General features: G+C 39.3%; 1 long non-coding RNA gene across 1 annotated transcript in view; it reads right to left on the bottom strand.

Annotated features, from left to right (window-relative positions):
- Positions 1-9,920: 9,920 nt before the first annotated feature.
- The window catches only part of LOC112450785, a 241,257-nt gene continuing 232,961 nt past the window's right edge, over positions 9,921-18,216 (bottom strand). The window contains exons 7-9 of the long non-coding RNA XR_003039481.2: positions 13,163-13,276; positions 11,219-11,352; positions 9,921-11,065 (exon numbers count right to left, since the gene is read on the bottom strand). This is a non-coding gene — a long non-coding RNA (uncharacterized LOC112450785). The remainder of the gene's footprint in view (positions 11,066-11,218; positions 11,353-13,162; positions 13,277-18,216) is intronic.

The raw sequence follows: 18,216 nt of genomic DNA, 5'->3' as shown, positions 1-18,216 counted from the left end.
GACCATCGCTGCTTACGGAAAGCGTGAGAAAACCGAAGTACACAGAACACCCACACATACTTGAGGAACTAGCTAAATGGCTTATAGAAAAATAGTTTGTGTTCATTTTCCAGAGTTGACCCAGCTTCCCTCTAAATCCATACAGACAAAGGAAATGTATGTGGTGGCTTATACCAGTGGTGTCCAATTCTGGTCCTGGAGGGCCACCATCCTGCATGTTTTAGGTGTTTCTCTGCTGTGACACCCGATTTGAATAACAGTGATTACCAGGCTTCTGCAGAACACGAAGAGCAGGAGAAACGACTAAAACATGCAGGACAGTGGCCCTCCAGGACAAGGATTAGACACAACTGGTTTATACATTTAGGTCCCAGATTACATTGGTGTGTAGCAATTATTAAGACTGATGTCAAAATGCAAGGATTTCTATTTCTCACATGTATGCCAACCTAATCAAAATGCAACTTGCCATATCCTGTCCTTAATCATATGGCTGGTAACCTGAGGGAAAACATTTTTTATGCTACACTACCGGCCTCTCCATCTTACATGCACCATATTCACTCAGGGTCAAACAATACTACTTATTATATTCATTCATGCTCACATATACATAAGCAGCAGCAATAATGGAGGTGAAAACCTGGTCAAGGTCACCTTCTGCACACAAACAGGCAGACACATATGCATCTCTGGAAAGCTGTGCTGTTTTGAGAAGAAAACTCTGCAAAACCACACAACACAAACTTTCCCAAGGATAACAATCTCACAGCACATACGCTTTAATATTCCGGCTCTTCGACGTGAACACTGCATCAATATGATGCCGTTCACATTTGCTAAATGAGAAACATCATTTGTTGTGGTGCAGCTCCTGGTGAAGCATGTGAGGCTCGGCGCCCCATAGCTAAAAATCCTTACGACTTAATATTTGTGTGTGTGTGTGTGTGTTACTGCCCAGTGGGAGGGAGACATGTTTGCTTCAAGCTTCCATAACACTCCTGTATTACATGCACAAATCAAAGATGGAAAGCGTGATGTGTTACAGCGCGGCTGTAAAATACTTTTAGCATTAATCAAGAATTAGAACAGTAATAAATAAGTTTCATTAAAGTGACTACGAACTTGCTAAATATTGCCTCATAGCTCAAACAGCATGATTCTTCGATTCGGATTTTATTATCTTTTAAATCAAAGCTGTGCTTTTTGGTTTCTGGGGCATGAGATTGGAGACTTTCACACTACAAGCACCACTGAACATCAGCGGTTCAGAAAAAAAAAAGTGTTTACATGAGCTTGGTGGGGAAAAAAAAAAAACTATGGAGCACCAAACAACCCTTATTGTCCCAACAACTGGTGGACATGTCAAATTGCAAAATATAAGCCAACCTTGGCCCCAACTGCACTGGTTTGATGCCCTGTGGTGGTTTCAGATCACCAGTGGCCCTCATCACCGTGTCCTAAAGGCACAACTTCACATTAGATTGATGATAGCGACTCTGTTCCTGTACGACTGTGTGCCTGCTCCTGTCCTTGCCTTTCAATGTCTCTCTGGTTTGTTCTCATTAGCTGGTTAATAGGATTTATGGCATCAATTTAAAAGAGAGCAGTGACAACATTAGGAGGCCAGCACTGTAAATGTAGACAGATACCGAAATCTTCTGCTGACAAGGAAATATTATAAATGTCTATGCTGTGATCACAGCAGCTCATGCAAACAGACTGGTCATGTTTGCACAAAAAAGCTGATCACTTGGTAACTTTATAAACACTTTGTGTTAGGCTCCACTCACACAACAACACTTTCCAAACTTCACTTTTAGAGAAACACTTCCTGAACTTATCTGCTTTTGACCCACAAAATAAAAGTTGCAGAGACTCCTGACCCCAACTACAGAACATCAAACTTTGTTTGTTTTTTTATTCATTTATTATCATTATTTATTTTTTGTGACAGTTAAGACTAAATATGCCATTGGCAATCAATTCTAAAGTTGATGGCATGCTGATCACAGTGTTAACTAGTCTCCAATCCTATAGAATCAAGTAAATTTAAAAGTAGAACAATTTACTAGTATTAAGTTTAGCTTTTCTTCCGTCTGCCCCAAACAGATTGGGTCTGAAATCCGATTTACCCCTTGTCCTTACTTTATTCTTTATTCCTTGTAACTTCAAATTAGGGGCCAATGGAAAAGGGTAGGACTAACACTGAAAAGAACAAAAAAAAAATGCATGAAAGTGTTTGATATTGTTTTATACACAATATTTGAGGCTTACAGTAGAGGACGACTGTTTTCTTTATTCATTTCCATTTGTTGTAAATGCCCGGTCCGTATAATGCTTCTACACAAAATCCCCTCCAACATTTTAACTCATCCATGTTCCACCATTTTCAGGAAATTTAACCATTTTTCAACATTTTTCATCTCTGAATATTATCGTACACTGATTTAAATCCAACAACTTTTGTTTACAGTTGGTAGTGTTTGAAGCAAAGCCAGAAATCCTACTGCCAATGCCAGCGTTGGGGTTTCTTAGCACCAGAAACATCACATTAGCATAAATACTCAAATAAGCATCGGTCACTGACATCACTTCCAGAGCCACCTTGTTGTTCTGACGCCAAAGCATCAGTTTTTATTTTTTTATTTGCTTTCAGATACAACTGAAAATGTTTTTTCATAACCAGTAAATAACTTGACCTTGAAAATATGCTGCTACTGTAAATATATGCACACGTGTACAAACATGCAGGGGAGCAGACTTGTATGCTGTTTATATGCACAGAAAGAAAGAGACAACTTTATTTGGCCATCAGAAGATAAAAATGAAAATTACAGTGCATAAACCCTTCCCACTGGGAGTGCCATCAGTGGGTTTACTGGAGAATTTTATACAGCCAGTGTGCGCGCATGCGTTTTCACGTACAGTTCTCCTGTATGCATGTTATGCATACAGCTTGCACGTCTCAAACAGGTGCACACACAGGCAGATGAATGTGTGTGTGGCTTGCTTCGAAGTGGGGGAGTAGAAGCATTTGGAGATTTATCCAATCGTCTCTCCCTTCCACTTCTCAGTTCTGTTCGCTCCCTTTCGTTCTCTCTCATGGTTTGATTTGAAGCAGAACTCAATTCCTCAATTCCACACCCTGAGTGCTGTTGATAAGGCCCCCCGCTCGCTGCAGTTGGGCCCCAGAGAGGGCACAGCGTGCCCGTGGAATGGCAGAAAATCAAATTCCTCAAGACAATGAGGTCCATTTGTAGAGTTAAGCCAGATGAAAGACCCATATTTAGCCAGCCACTGTTTCAGCCACCATTTCCCTGTTTCCTATTGTTGACTAGAGACAAACAAAAGCTTATTTAGGAGAAAGAAGTTATTAAAAAAGTATTTTGCCCTTATAATTGGGATGGGAGCCAGCTGAACTGTTTGGTTTGCCTGCATGGAAAATGTTTTTATTCATGCTGCCTATCTCTTCTATTTAATGTATTTGTTTATTGTAAACATTTAGGCTCTTAATTGAATTACTTAGGTGACTTTACAGGGTAGTTTTGACATTATCAAAGTGCATTGATGTTAATTGGTTACAGCTCAATGCAACATAAAAGGTAAATGGGATGCTGCACTCAAGCATTTGTCCAGGTGCACTCACTGAAGCAGCCATTACTTCCTGCTATACTTCAATAACTGTACTGTATGTCCCATTGATTCCTGCGGCGGTGCAGTAAATGGAACCGACCTCGATGAATGATCGACCTGAAAACGGCCACTTTGACGGAGCAGTAACATCTTCCACAAGTGACACACTGCTTCTCAGAAAGTACAGTAGGTACCCCGCTTTCCACTCCACTTTTCTTTCCGTGAAAGCCTGTTATGCTCGTTCTCCGGCCTCCCTCTTGAGTGAGTCCATCATCATGCCATGTGGCAAAAGAGTTCCCTCAGACCCAAGGTGGTATTGTACAAATGAACCACCTCTTCAAAGGCGTTGATGCCTGAAGGCAGCTAGTTGGCAGATTAGCCATTGCTGTTATCCACTCCTGAAGAGCAGAGACTTGAATGCTATTTTCCCATTTCACCAGGGTGCCATTATGCACTTCTATTGAACTTTACTTTGCCTAGGTAGGATGTCCTGGTGGTCACAGACTGCCAGTACAAATTTCCATATTACCTACTGAATGCTGATTTTTGGTATTCTCTAAGAAATATACACAGACAATAAGCGAAGGCCCTGTGACTGAGCTCTTAAATGCAATTCTTTGGTTCCTATTCTTAAATTTTAGGTCACACTATAGTAACAAAAAAAAAAATAAATGAATGGGAAGGCCTTGGTACTTTGTGCACATTATTTCTGATGCAGTTTGAGATCAATACTAATGCTAAGTAATGATGCCGTCTAATAAATCTTGTTAGATAATATTGTTAGCATGATTAGCAAACGATACAGATGGTTAGAACTGTTACCTCGCAGCAAGAAGGCCGCAGGTTGGAGTCCCAGCTGGGGACGTTTTGTATCGAGTTTTTATTATTTTTACTGTGCAAGGGGAACTCTGGTTTCCTGTTATATTTCGAAAAATATGCATTTGGATTTACTAGAGATTCTAAATTACCCTTATGAGTGAATAACTGTCGTCTGTGGCCCTGTGATGGACTGGTGACCCGTTCAGTGACTGCTGGAGTCTGCAAGCCTGAACAAACAGGTCACGAAAACAGATGGATGATTTAGTCACTGTTAAATACATTTGGTACTCATACTTTTATGAACTTGAATTTTTTATTTTGCACTATGCTAAGATGTTTGCTATCATAGTTAGCAATTTAGATTGTACTGCATCTGACAGAGTTCTGGGTTAACTTCTTGAAAAACTAAAGTTACTCAATTAGGCATCACTGAAAAACTCCCAAGAACCCAACTGGGGCATTGTGAATTTTGCACACCTGTAAAATAAAAGGTAAAGCTTTATTTACGAATAGATCTTTGACAAAATCATGCCTTTAGGTCTACTCAGTTTATGTATCACACAACTGTGATTCCTAATTTGTTGTCAAAACAGCAGAAAACCAAATATAAAATAAAATAAATAAGGATTAGGCTAAATAAAATATGTCCATGTGCGAGTATATTTTGAATGTTTTTTAATAGCCACTCAATGTCTGATGAAGTGCAGCTTAGATGGTATGTAATTGTACAGTTTAATGGGTTTTAGAATTGCTGCCTTTAAAAGAAAGACCTCTGCTAGGTTGGTCTGTTTTTCCCCACCTCTAATGGTTTTATGAATGGTAAGATGAAAGAAGTTAAAAATGACAGTTATGAATGATAAACCCTGTCTTTATATCAAGTAACAGAAGGAGAAACAACCAAGAAATATTGTTCTATATTTTAAGTGATTCATGGTGCCAATTGTCATAGTTTTCCCCCCGTTCTTTACTACCTTTGTTTATTTGTCATGGTGGGATACATTTACTTGAAATTGAGAGCTTTGAGGAGGATCAAACACATACTTGATGACTTACATGCTTTTTGGCAGGGCCAATAGGAGAAAAGGTTGCCGTTTTATTGGCATTGATTGGTGCATTATACTGTGCATTGTTGCAAGATTATTACATTAACTGCTCTGGTTTAATCACATTAGGAATGCCAGAATAGAGAAGAGGAGAGAGTACGTTGTAGACTTGCAGATACACATATCATAGCCTCAGCTTCTCTGCTCAGTTAGTTTATTTGGCAGTGATCCAGGCACCCAGAGGAACTGTGGGAAGTTTGCTGACTTCACTGACAAATGGACTTTTATTTCCTATAGAGTGATGATTTATGTTGTTTCTCTGTCCTGTATGACTGTGGAGATCTGCACTACCGGAGTCCCTTAAATTCTAGTTTCAACCTATTGTTCGGAGCACTTGGCAACGACGTGCCTTCCTCCTCTGAAATAATGAAAAATAGATCATTTCAAAAAGAAATTTTCTGAGCTAAATTCCAACTTTGTCTGTTTCTTTAGAAATCCTGGCTACATATGACTACCTCAAGGTTAAAATCTGAGAGGAAGTGCAGATATCACCTGTTCTTCCAAAGAACTGAGTGTTTCTCCCACCTCTAAAAGAACATATTTAGGCAGCGTCTACAGTTCCAGATATTTTTAGCCAATTGCCTTTCATGACAGCAGCCATCATCACTATAGCTAATTGATCTTAACATGAAAATATCTATAAATCAGTTAATTTTACAGACATTGAGATCAAATTAAATGTGGTAGTAGCTAAAAGTATCCAACACATACTCAGAGTACTAACAGAATGCACAAGATCTTTATTTAAAACGTTAGCATGCAAGGGAGTGGACAATATGCTGGTTTCTTTAAAAAAAAAATTTTTCCAAAAAATTCAGTAAAAACAAATCAAATTGTTTTGATTTTATGGCACGTAACAGTGATCATGTGCAAAACAAGCTGTTACATCGTTTCTCGAACGCTTTGTTCCTCAAGTCCACACAGACACTAAAAAGCTGAGATTTTAAAACTGTCTACTTTAAAATAAGTTTTGAAAGATGTCAGTAATTTCTCTCCAGTGGTTTGCGTTCTGATATAAGGTCCAATTGCAGCAGAAAGTATCAGTTTTTTTTTTTAAATATTCAGTGCAGTGCAGAAGGGGCTTTAGTCGACGAAGGCAGTGGGATGAAACAGTAAAGTCACATATAACTATTATCTAGGAGTTTTTATTTTAACGCTCCTTTTACCCGTTGTCTTATTGTCCCTTTTAACAGTTGGTAGGTTTTACTTTGAGCACCTAAACACATAATTAGTGTTGGACATTAAAACTACTTGAGTTTGTAAAACTACACTATTTGTGTTAAAGTAGACCTTATTACAGTTTCTCTTGTATGTTGGAAATGTTTTTTTTCCTGTTCCAGCCATCGAGTCCTGCACCTAGCACAACAGACACAACCTTGGTGCTGTATAGAGAAGAAACATCGATTGTTTGGGAAGTTGTTCTAGTTGAGAAGAATGTGCTCATTGCCCAGTCTCCATTGGTGGGCTGGTAGATAAAGCATATGACTGTGCATATTGACAAAGGGTTTGCAAAAAAACTTACATTATTCAGTTTCTAGAAACGGCAATGTTTTACTCTGGCAGCTGGGATGTGAAGGGTAATGTCAGGCTAAAGTAAGTAATTGTTTGGCTCAATCGTCTCTTATCTCACTGCCTTATGACCTCTTCCATACAAACTCTTCTACAATTGGAAGAGACAAAGCTAGTTTTTTTACTCATTTTTGTTTTTCCCTCCATATTTTTATCTCAGTCCACTCTCATTTCTGTATTTTTCTCTGTTTGTGTGGTCCTTCTCTATGCATGATTCACGCTTCAGAATGACATGCGGAGATCTGCTGCCAAGACTTCAACCTGTTCACCAGGGCCTCCCGTGCCTCCTAGATGCCCTCATTACTGTCTGAGTGAATACCGGTGGTCTGGACAAGTCTGTTTCTATGTCGGGTGTAGCTGGCGCACACAAGGTGTCAATTAAGGTCTCATACAGGAAATGAAAACCTGACTCAAACTGTTAGTAGGTAAGTGATGGCAAAACCCTGCAACAAGAATTTAATATTTCCAAGATTCTCTTTTTTTTTCTTTTAAAATTTTCCGCAGGTTTGGTATGCAACACCATGATTACAATCAGACAACTTCTAGTTTCCTTCAAAATGGAAAACTATACACGGTCAAAAACACCTTAAGAGAACCTTTGGTTTTCTTTCTGGTCGTTCGGGAATTTCAAAAAGCTTCATTCTCTGCTGTGATAATTACCCATGCTGCTCTCTGATGGCACATTTGCATAATCATCATCAGCCATTCACAGAGGACACACAAAGGCTTATAATGAGCCAACAGAGAGACAAGGAGCATTTCAGGAGGTCATTGAGGACTCGCAGCGCGAGGGAAGTCATTGTCGGTTGATTTTATACACAGAATGCCACAAAACCGAACAAGACAGATGCGGTGATCATCCATCAAAGTGGCTGGAAATGTGAAAAATGCTTCAGCTAATGTGTCCGCCAACTTTTTCTGTTGTACAGTGAGATTGTAGGGAGGCGGTATTTGTGAAGAGTTAAGGCAGAGGTGAGTCAGAGCGAAGGGGGGTGGGGGTGGGGGGTAAATAAAAAAATATTATCCTGAGCAAGCCTGCTGTTGCAACACTCACAGTAGGTAGACACTGCAGGAGCTGTCAGCTATACCTGCTGGTAAATCCACGATTATTTCGCTGAGCTTTGTTGTACCTGCTAAAGCACAACTACTTAGGCAAAGCAGCAGATGTTAGAAAACTTTGCTTCTCTGCGCGAATGAGATTAAAGTCAAAAAGGTGATGCATACACAGACGAACTAAGACTTTAGGAGATTTTAACCTGAATGTCTGGTGTTGCAAAAGGATGGCAGATGACAGTGATGACATATATTGTCATGCAATGTACAAAACATTTGAGAATTTACCTACATTAGTAACAAGTCCTTAAATGAGCCATTTTCTTGAACGGGAGAGATGGGAGCATTTATCTAAAGTTGTGTTTCCTCCTCCAGCAGCTGTGTGCAGGGGCACAGGTGTGCTTTAATCTCTCTCGAGGCCACGGGATCTTATAGAGCTTCCTAATGAAAGGTTCAACGCTGCAGCTTTTTAGTGCCGTCGTGGCTGGATTAACCTCCGAGGGGACCCAGGGGCAAAAAAAAAAAAAGAAAAAAAAAGTATGCTGGATCGCTTTTAAACTCCCCACAATACATGCCAATTTTGTTATTTCCTCAGGCAATAAAAGACTAAGCAACACTGCAGAGCTGAAACAATTTGCTGATTAATAGATTCAACAAGCAGAAATTAAATGCCAGCAACGTTGGTAATGGACTTATTGTCTGAGGACGTTTTAGGCAAAATGTGTAGCCAGCTATATTTGGTTTTCCATGACAGTTAACATCAAAATCCAGTTTAAAACTGAGATTTCAAGGAACGAAAGATCTTTTAAAAAGTTTGCAATGATAGACAATTAAAAAAGTCACCACAAATCTAATTTAATGTAAAAGGTTCTTCAGATTTTCTCTGCTGATTCAACAAATAAATCACCTATAAATCAATCATATTGCTGGCCTTAAAAAAATTAGCATTAACTTGGTTTAGCCTATAAAATATCTAATCTTCCAAAGAAAAGATTATTCTGAGTAAACTCCCTTTAGGTTCTGATCAAGCCAACACAATTAACAATGTTATGCTTCTGTTGTGCTTTATCAGCACCAAGCACATATTTTCTGTTTCACTTCACACCTCGAAGATGTGTGTTGACAACCAGGTTCATCACTAAACATGCCACAGAAGATGTTGAGAAGTATAAATGTCTCAGCTCCTGATTTGCAGGTTTAATAAGGAGGTTAAATACTTTTGAGGCGGGGTTCTGTGGAAAGGTTATGAACAAATAATACTGTGTTGCAGATTGCTCTTTGAATGACTTCTGTTTGGAGAAACAGTTTACTTTTGATCAAAGCCTTGTCTGAAAGTGGACCGCAAACATCTTAAAACACTCCAATTTCAAAATTATTAGCAAATTATGGGAACATCACAAGTCACCCTGGCAAAAATAGGACATTCCTGCATGATGGGCTACAGCTAGCTGCTACTGCTGCTTCTTTTGTGCTTGCAAATAACCACCGAATTCAACGTAAATAACTGAAATGTGAAACTGACGGTGTAAAATTGATAAAATAACGTTGGTGTGAACAGTGAAATTTAAAATTGGAGTTCTTTTAAGAAAGTAGAAATCTACTCTGATCCTGACCCTAAGTGGACTAGCCATTAGCTCATCAATCTGGTTAGAATTAAACTTCTTTTCTCTTCAACAGGTGACTTATAATTGTTTATTTTCACAGAATCCCACCAGAACTATTGCTTTTAAAAAATGCTGTTGAACATGTTTTGATAAAACATCTGTTTTTTTAGCAGAAAAAAGCTAACAAGTATGAAGAGGATTACAAGTGTATTGTGAGTTCTCTTGAGCTCACTGGATCACAATCCCTTCAGAAAATAAACGTTTCCAGTAAGAGGAATAGCCCTCCAGACTGATGAATGTCAATTATGCCACAATGGTGCATCTGTAGCCATGGTTATGGGACTGTAGCAGATTTAGCCCGGCCAGGTCAGCTATGAGTGACGACGGCTCGTCGGGATCAATAAATTTCAACCCACATCAATAACTGCTGCATCATGGGAAAACACAACAGACTTTTGATCGAAAAACAGCAAGTAGCATTTGGAGGACAAACTCGCTAATGACAAAATGTATTGATCCTCCATGACTTTCAGTTTCTGAGTTTTCTCAATTCGGTTTTGTTTTGACACGAAAAATAACGAGCTGTTTTGTACAAGAGCCGCGTTAAATTGACTCGGTGTAAATCATTTTACTTCATATGACAGCAGGACAACAGTAGGTTTGATGTAATTTTACAGTTTTGAGGAGTTTTGTGAGATATAAGAGCTGTGCAAAAGTTTCACACAGGAGGGGAAAAAAAATGCTGAAAAAAAAAAAATTAGGAGTCACGTTGCAAGGTAGGTTTTCCCAAACATCTTGGAGAACAAACTACAGACGATTTGTGGATGTACATTTAGATTGGCTTCTTCAGATGAGAGCTCTGTTCAGGGTGGACCCTCACTTCCAGGACAACTTTTATTTCTTTATGTTGATTGTTTTAACGACACCAGCTACATATTTGGGTTTGCCTCCCTGCTGGTTCTGACTAAACTCCCAACAACATTTGCAGAAATCAAACTTCCTCATGCTTCACCGTTGCTTGCGGACAGTCAGTTTTACCACTCAGTTCTTCAACAAACAAACTGCCTCGTGTTACGGAGAAAAACTTTGGAATTTGACTCACCAGTCCGAAGAACTTGCACCCCAGTTATCTTTTGATGTCGACTTCTTTGGCCTCGTTTCCACATTTTGCTGCATCTCTTCCATGAAGACCACTTCTGATTAAACGTCATCAAACAGGAAACGGGTGTATTAGAGTCCCACAGATTTGAGGTGATAGCACTGCTGAACATCTTTGGATTTCTGTAAGGGAGGAAGCACAATACGTCTTTCATCTGTCACTGTACGTTTCCAGGGATCATCGGTGACTTCGGTTCTCAGCGTTATGATTTTTTTTGTTGTTTTGTTTCTTCAAACGGCACACAGTGAAATTTCTGTCTGCTTTGAAATCTTTACCTGGGGGAGACCTCGCTGATGCGGTGTAGCTACTTTAGGTTACGTTGCCGTGTTCAGTTTCATTGCAGAATTCAGCCGTCCCTCACGTAGCATCAAGGCTCCTCCAGCTATTTCTGATTCCAACTGTGTTTCAACTGTAGAGGATGAAAAATTGCAAATATCAGCCAGTATAAAAAAAACAACAAAAATAAATCTGAAGATCCCTGCTGTTTACATTACAGATGTTGAAACCATAAACTGACATATTACCATACAGTTTTTTCATTTAATGTGAAAAATGCTAACGCCGTTAGCTCGTCCTTTCACTGACGCCAAAACCGAGAACAAAACAACTAAAACAAGGACGAAAAAGTAAATAATCCACCGTGTTCATGCTAATGCTAGCTATCCCTCTATCTGCGCTCCACACGGTTCACAAGCGCGAGGGCAGAGGACGTTACGTAACGTCCGCTCTGATTGGCTGGAGGCTTTTCTGCCTTTGAGCTGAACACGAAATGAGCCGCAAATCAAGGGGGCGTGACCTAATACCTGTCAATCACTCAACCCCAAAGACAAGCTACTGTTCAGGCTATTAAAAAAAAATTAACCCATTTAGAAAAGTTCTGTGTTTTTGCCCAGTGACTGTTTGTTGCTGAGGCTCTTCTAGAGTCAATGAAAATGAGAAACAATCAGTTTAAACTTTAATTTTGCCATCTTTCAAATCTTAATTAGCCTAACCATCCCTGTTGGTTTGATTTATATAGTTTCCTGTTTGCTCGCTTTGCTTTTTTATATGTTACAAATAATAATCAGAATTTATATTTGCACAGTACCATTAGGTCTGACCACTTTTTGGAAAACACGAGAAACCAAGAATTACCAAAAATTACTTCATTGAACATCAGACTAATACAATGATTTTAATTCTTTGGGAATATTACAGAAATTTGTGTCAAAAATGTTTCATGAAAAACTAACTTGCCTTGAAGGCTAAACAATGATCTTATATTGTTGTTGTAGTTTCATGTGTTTTTGCAATCAGCCTACTTCCACATATTTTGAATTATTTTAATCATTCATATATCAAAGTGTTTGGCTCGATCAGAAATAGAGTGCTATGACTTTCAGTATTTTTAACTTTTATACTTTTTGAATTAAAATTTACAAAATAAATTCCTAATAGAAATACATACTCTTCAGGTCCTTCAAAAACATTGTTCTTTTTAATCTATTTCAGCGTCTTTGCTTATTTTTGTCTTTTTATGCTTTAACTTTTTTGTGCTACTTTTAACTTTTACCTATGGTTTTCTTCATTTTAGCTTGTAGTTTTTAAAAATTTTTAGCTACAGTTTAGCCAAATTTAGGATTTAGCAATTGTTTTGCTCATTTTAGCTTATGATCTGCCTGTTTTACCTTCTACAGACCAGTTAATCATTCATTTTTCATAATCATTGCTCAACATTCACACAGAAAATGGAATTTCTCCAGCTCTACATAGACATACATTTAGATGTCTTATCAAAAGATAAGCATATTTTTGCATTAAAAAAAATCCTCCTTCTGGACGCAAACTTCAGGATAGAACTGTTCAAAAATTGACAAGTTCCAAAATTCGAAATTGTAAGATCAAGAAAGGCAAAATATCCGAGCTGTGTTCTCTAAATCCAGTAAATCACGAACGGGCGCATGCTGTGCCGATTTAAACATTGATGTTCAAGTACCAACAGAGCGCTACGGATTAATAATTCAGGTAAAGTCAAGAGATGGTGTGTGCATGCTGCGTTTGAAGCATCAAAACATTCTCCGTAAAGGACCTGAATACCTGCTCACGAACAGTCCGGGAGGCTAGACAGACACTGCTTTGGTCTTTTCTTTGTCTTATTAAACTCAAGTACCACGAGGCCGCGTGCACACGAACCGACGGATGAAAATTTAGGTTATGAAAACAACGAGCAAATGACTCACTCATCCATGGAGCTGGATGTGAACAACATCTGCCCGCTGTGCTCTGCACCCAGCTCTTCCAAAAGGAGGAACCTTCAGGAGAAGAGCTTGTGTTCCTTCCCAGAGCCGTTTCATCTAAAAACAACAAAAAAAACAACATCATCCAGACTGCCGAATTAGGATTCACCACCAAGAAAGGCAGCCAATGATGTAATTCCTTGTGTCTGGTAGCAAAACAGCTCAAACCACTGGACAAAAACTTTTTAAGTTACCCTGATCTAGTGAAGTAAATAGAAAAATTAAATTTTACAGACACTAAGGCTGCAGTCACACCTCTTAGTTCGGTAGACTCGGTTCGAAATGGGGAACCATTTCTTCAGCTAGTGATAAAAACGTTTGTTTTGGTCGTATTTACCCAGAAGGCTCTGTGCTGTAGATCTGCTTCCTGCTCTCCAGTCCGCTTGCATTCACATATGCATCCGAACTGCGCCAGAGTTCACTTCAACTGAACAGAGACGGGCGTTTTTAGGCGGACCAGAGTTCGACTGCACGTTCACACCTCCCCAAACGAATCACATTTTCTAGGCAAACCAACTAGAGTTCGATTAAAGCGGACTAAACGGGGCTGGTGTGAACGCACCCTAAGCTACAATTTGGTGTGTCAGTAGCTGAGACTGATCCCCAACTTATACTCTGACTGCTATCACATTGAGCAAAATCTTAATTTAAAACCTTGGCGTCAGCTGTTGGACTCTAACCTGTTTGTTAGCAAAATATCTCATGAACCAGTGGGAGGATTGTAATGAAACACTCAGACACTAATGATTGGATGTACTTTAAAAGCTGATCAACCTTTGGAGTCAACCTGATTCAAGAAGCCTGCCAAAGCTAAATAACTACAGAAAACACTAACATGGCTTTAACTGGTCATTTTTACAGATATTAAGCTAAAATTGAGTGTGGTAGCAGCTGAGTCATTCACAGCAGATCATGCAGGATCCTGATATGCATTTCTTCAAGGACTTCTAGTTTTTTTTTGTACTTTTCTTTTTTACGTTTCCTCTCAGTGGCATTTTCATCATTTCACCAAACTCTTCAATAAAAGGGACTTGTCATCCGAACACGTCCTCCGAGTCACGTTCTCCCTCCTCCTCCTCTATGTAACTTTCACTTCGTCTTCCACGGAGCCTGACCATCGTGACAGCGCTGCCTCTTCGTCTGGATGCTGCTGGGCCTGACAGGGAGGGAGAGGACGCCGAGCGAACCCCGCTCACACGCTTACACAGGGCAGAGAGGGGAGAATGGAAATAAAGAGGCTGGAATGGTGGGGGGAAAGGAAAAGGACACGGTTGGAGATGACGAGGAGAAAAAGGCGGGATGTTCACTGAATTAGAGGAGGGGATCTAAAGAAAAGAAGAAAAAAAACGGTGGGAGAAAGGAGAGAGGTTAGTCTTTGAGAGATGTGATGAGACGGAGTGAAAAGACGAATGATTAAGAAAACGAGATGAAGGGGAGTGCAGAGAGCATGCAGTCAGAGCTGTGGGGATATGAAACATCCTCAGGCGATTTTCCTCTGCCTCAGCTCTCTCACGGTGAAAAAGACAAAAAAAACTTGGCTTTTATGCAGTAAACTTTGCTGTGTTGCAGACGGGGCTTAGTAGTGAGTGCACCACGATGAGGAAGACCACGAATACAAATGTTAACTGTCCTCTGACTACAAAACAACTTTATGGAAGGACATTACCACCGAGCTGTGTGTTAAAGGCCGACATGCAGACAAAGACCACCTCCCAGTGTTTCTGGCCACTATTAGTACCTTTAATGAATGCGTATTGCCTGCTGCCTCTCATGCTAGAGTCCTAATTTAAGATCATAATATGATAAGGGACAGAGTTGTAGCCGTTTTGATGACATTATGTGCAATCTCAAGCAATATTGCAAGCTCTAACTAGATGCGTTTGTGCTTAAAGTATGTGTTTTAAATGATTGGCAGCTACTACCACACCAAATTTCAGTTCTGTATCTGTACAGCTGACTGAATTAGAGCCATTTCTGAGCCATCTTGAACCAGAATGATTAGTTGTGGATGTACGAATGTTTACTTTGGAGAAGTTTTATTAAAAATTTGTCCACTGGCTCCCGAGATCTTTTGTTACCACTGCCGATAAAACCGGCACACGCGCAGACATGAGCAAAATCCTCATCACCCTTGATGTGATAATGTTGAACTCATGCGTCGATCAGTGACGTCTTCACAAATTCAAACTGCATATTTATCACATGACAACGTTCACTGGCAGAAAACATGTGATGTAACACCAGAAAGGTATTTAAATGGAAACACCAGGAAATTGTTGCCTGTACGTACAACCATTCTTAAGCTTTGCGTCTAAAAAACTAAAACAAGACTCACGCAGGAATAAACTGAGTAAGTCCAGCTTATATACAGTAGATCCCACTTGCGATAGAGGAATAATAAACAGTTTTTAATTGTCAGTAACTCCATCCAGGATATATCGTCCCCCTTTGAGCGTGACAGTCCCTGTAACTGTCAGAGAGCCCTTGTGGACCATTTGGTCCAAACGCACCCATTGGGACAGCTTGTACCGTTGAGTAAATTTCCTATGAATTAATGAGTTGTCATCTCGTTAGGAGGTAAATCTCAGTAGGCACAGAAACAGAAGGCGAGGCTTAGTAGACAGTCAATCAGCAGACAAAACACACCCCACGAAATAGTTGAAAATCTCCTCCACATTGATTATCACTTTAGGCAATCTGAAGGCTTTTTGTTTCTTTTATTTTGGTTTCAGAGTTTGTGCTTCAAGCTGTGCAGTGTGTGTGTGTGTGTGTGTGTGTGGGAGGTTCAGAGAGGTGTGTGGGTGCAGCTGAAGCATTTCGACTGCTTTCCAAGAACAAGGTCTGTGGAGCTACCATGACACTTGTTTCACTCCTGCTTCCGTTCCATGTCATGCTCTCCTCTTTAATCATCGTTTTAAATTAGCCTGCTGCAAAACATTCACCTATTATTTCAACGTGAAGTAGGTCATCATGTCCTGCGGCTCACTCAGAACCAGGATGCTGACACAAGATTTGTTTTGTTGGTTGAATTTGACTAAAAGCATAATTATTGAAAAATATATATATATTTAGGTTTGTCCCGTTACACAAACAAGCTCTCTGTAATCTTTTTCTGCTTATGGGGAAAATCAGGCTAAAACATTTGACCGCACCATCACTCACCCCCTCGTGCTGAACTTTTAACTGAAACCTTGTGCAGTCTGTTAGTGCTAAATACGTCGTAAATGACTTTAATGCCATGCTAATTTTCAGCTCAGTATCTGTAAAATGACTGCCATTTAACTGTGGCGGCCATGTTCTTGTGTTGACTTGAAATTTGATCAGTTGTAGATGTACATCCACCAGGGGTGGAAATTAAAAATTTTGTCCACCAGCCAGTCAAATATTTTACCAGCCACTATTTTTTGTTGTAACATTCGGGTTGAATGTTATTTAGATCATAAATTATCCAACAACCAGTTAATTTACCAAAAAGTCCTTAACTGTGTTTATTCCTCTCATCATGGACAACAAGTCCTGTGAATTTGGAGACATTTGTTCTTTTTTTGCAAAAGTTACCAGGGGGGGAACCAAATATTTCAGCCGTCTGAAATAATCGGTTCCCCCTCTAAAACATAGGACAAAAATAATTTACCAACAACTCCTTACCTGTGTTTATTCCTCTGTATTATGATATTATTAGCACATTTTATTTTTAAAAGAATTATGTTTTTTATGAGAAATATTTGCCCCTCTAAACAATTCTGTTAATAGATAAGTCATTATTTACGAGACGCAGGGGGAACCGTATCTGATGGGGGAACGGGGCTCGACGTAACAGCAGCAACTCGAGCACATTACTGCCCCCTATATGTCAAGAGGACAAATAACACCTTTTCTGTTTAAATTGACAACCCGCCACAGTGGCGTGTGTTGATCAAAACAGACAAACTATTACATGATCACCTGCCACAATAAAATTCAGCCAATAGTCAGTTTCAACATTGTTTTTTCTTTCTTTTTCTTCTCATGTGAATAGCTTCCTAAGGCCCCATCTACACCGGTCTGGATATTTTTCTAATATATTTAATTCTGTGTAAGCAGCGTCGCATTTTAAAAATGTGCGAACAAACTCAAAGTGGTGAGAACGTCCTCATTGACAACGTATCCAAATACAGAATAAGAACATCTTTTGTTCGGCGACAGACTCTCCCAAAACTCTTGTTTTTAAAAAGGTAGTTTACCATTTCCTTTGAGTTATGAACCATTTCAGCACATGATCAAATTGTGACAGCAATAGGATGAGAATAAAGTGAGACAGATCCAAAACTCCTGTTATATTTGGTTGTTTTCAGAGCCCAAAGCGATAGACATGAGTAAATGAAATACTCTAGCTCCTGTCCACACTGGAAAGTGTGAATAAAATTGCTTGTGAACAGGAGATAAAAATGCATCAGGAAAAAAAAAATCATATTTAAAAACATCTGAGAGTATTTTAGACAGGGTCTAAATTCCCTACATAACATCTAAGAATTAAAGAAATGAGCTGTATACACCTGGTCAAAATATACATTTTTCCTATTATTCTTTAACTGTTTTATGAAGAAATCTTCCTGCACGACCCACTTTTTGTGTTAATCGGTTTACAAATATCTTGATCTTTTCCCTTATAGAATCACCGTATGATCATAGTTCATCTTATAGTATCAGTTTTTTTCCAAATAATGATTCATCTTTGGATGAGTCGTCTTTCTGGTTCTGTTTTGAAGACATGAACTCGACACAAAACGTTAAATCAGAGCTGAAGTACACTGAGGTTTGTCAAACCAGCCCAGGGTCGAACTGTCTCTTCATCCTCTGCATGTTTGGTCTTCTGATCACAGTTTCAATGATAGTTGGTGCATTTTGGGAAAACCTATGGTAAATGCTACCCCTATAAAGCCTTGTGGCGTTTTGCTCAATAAAAATGCACAGAATGTTCGGAATTATTGTTTTGTTTTGAACCACAAGGTCGTCCT

This window comes from Kryptolebias marmoratus, linkage group LG18 (genome assembly GCF_001649575.2).
Source record: "Kryptolebias marmoratus isolate JLee-2015 linkage group LG18, ASM164957v2, whole genome shotgun sequence".
Taxonomy (NCBI): Eukaryota; Metazoa; Chordata; class Actinopteri; order Cyprinodontiformes; family Rivulidae; genus Kryptolebias; species Kryptolebias marmoratus.
The sequence above is the reverse complement of the archived record's forward strand: the minus strand, read 5'-3'. Positions and strand labels throughout refer to the sequence as shown.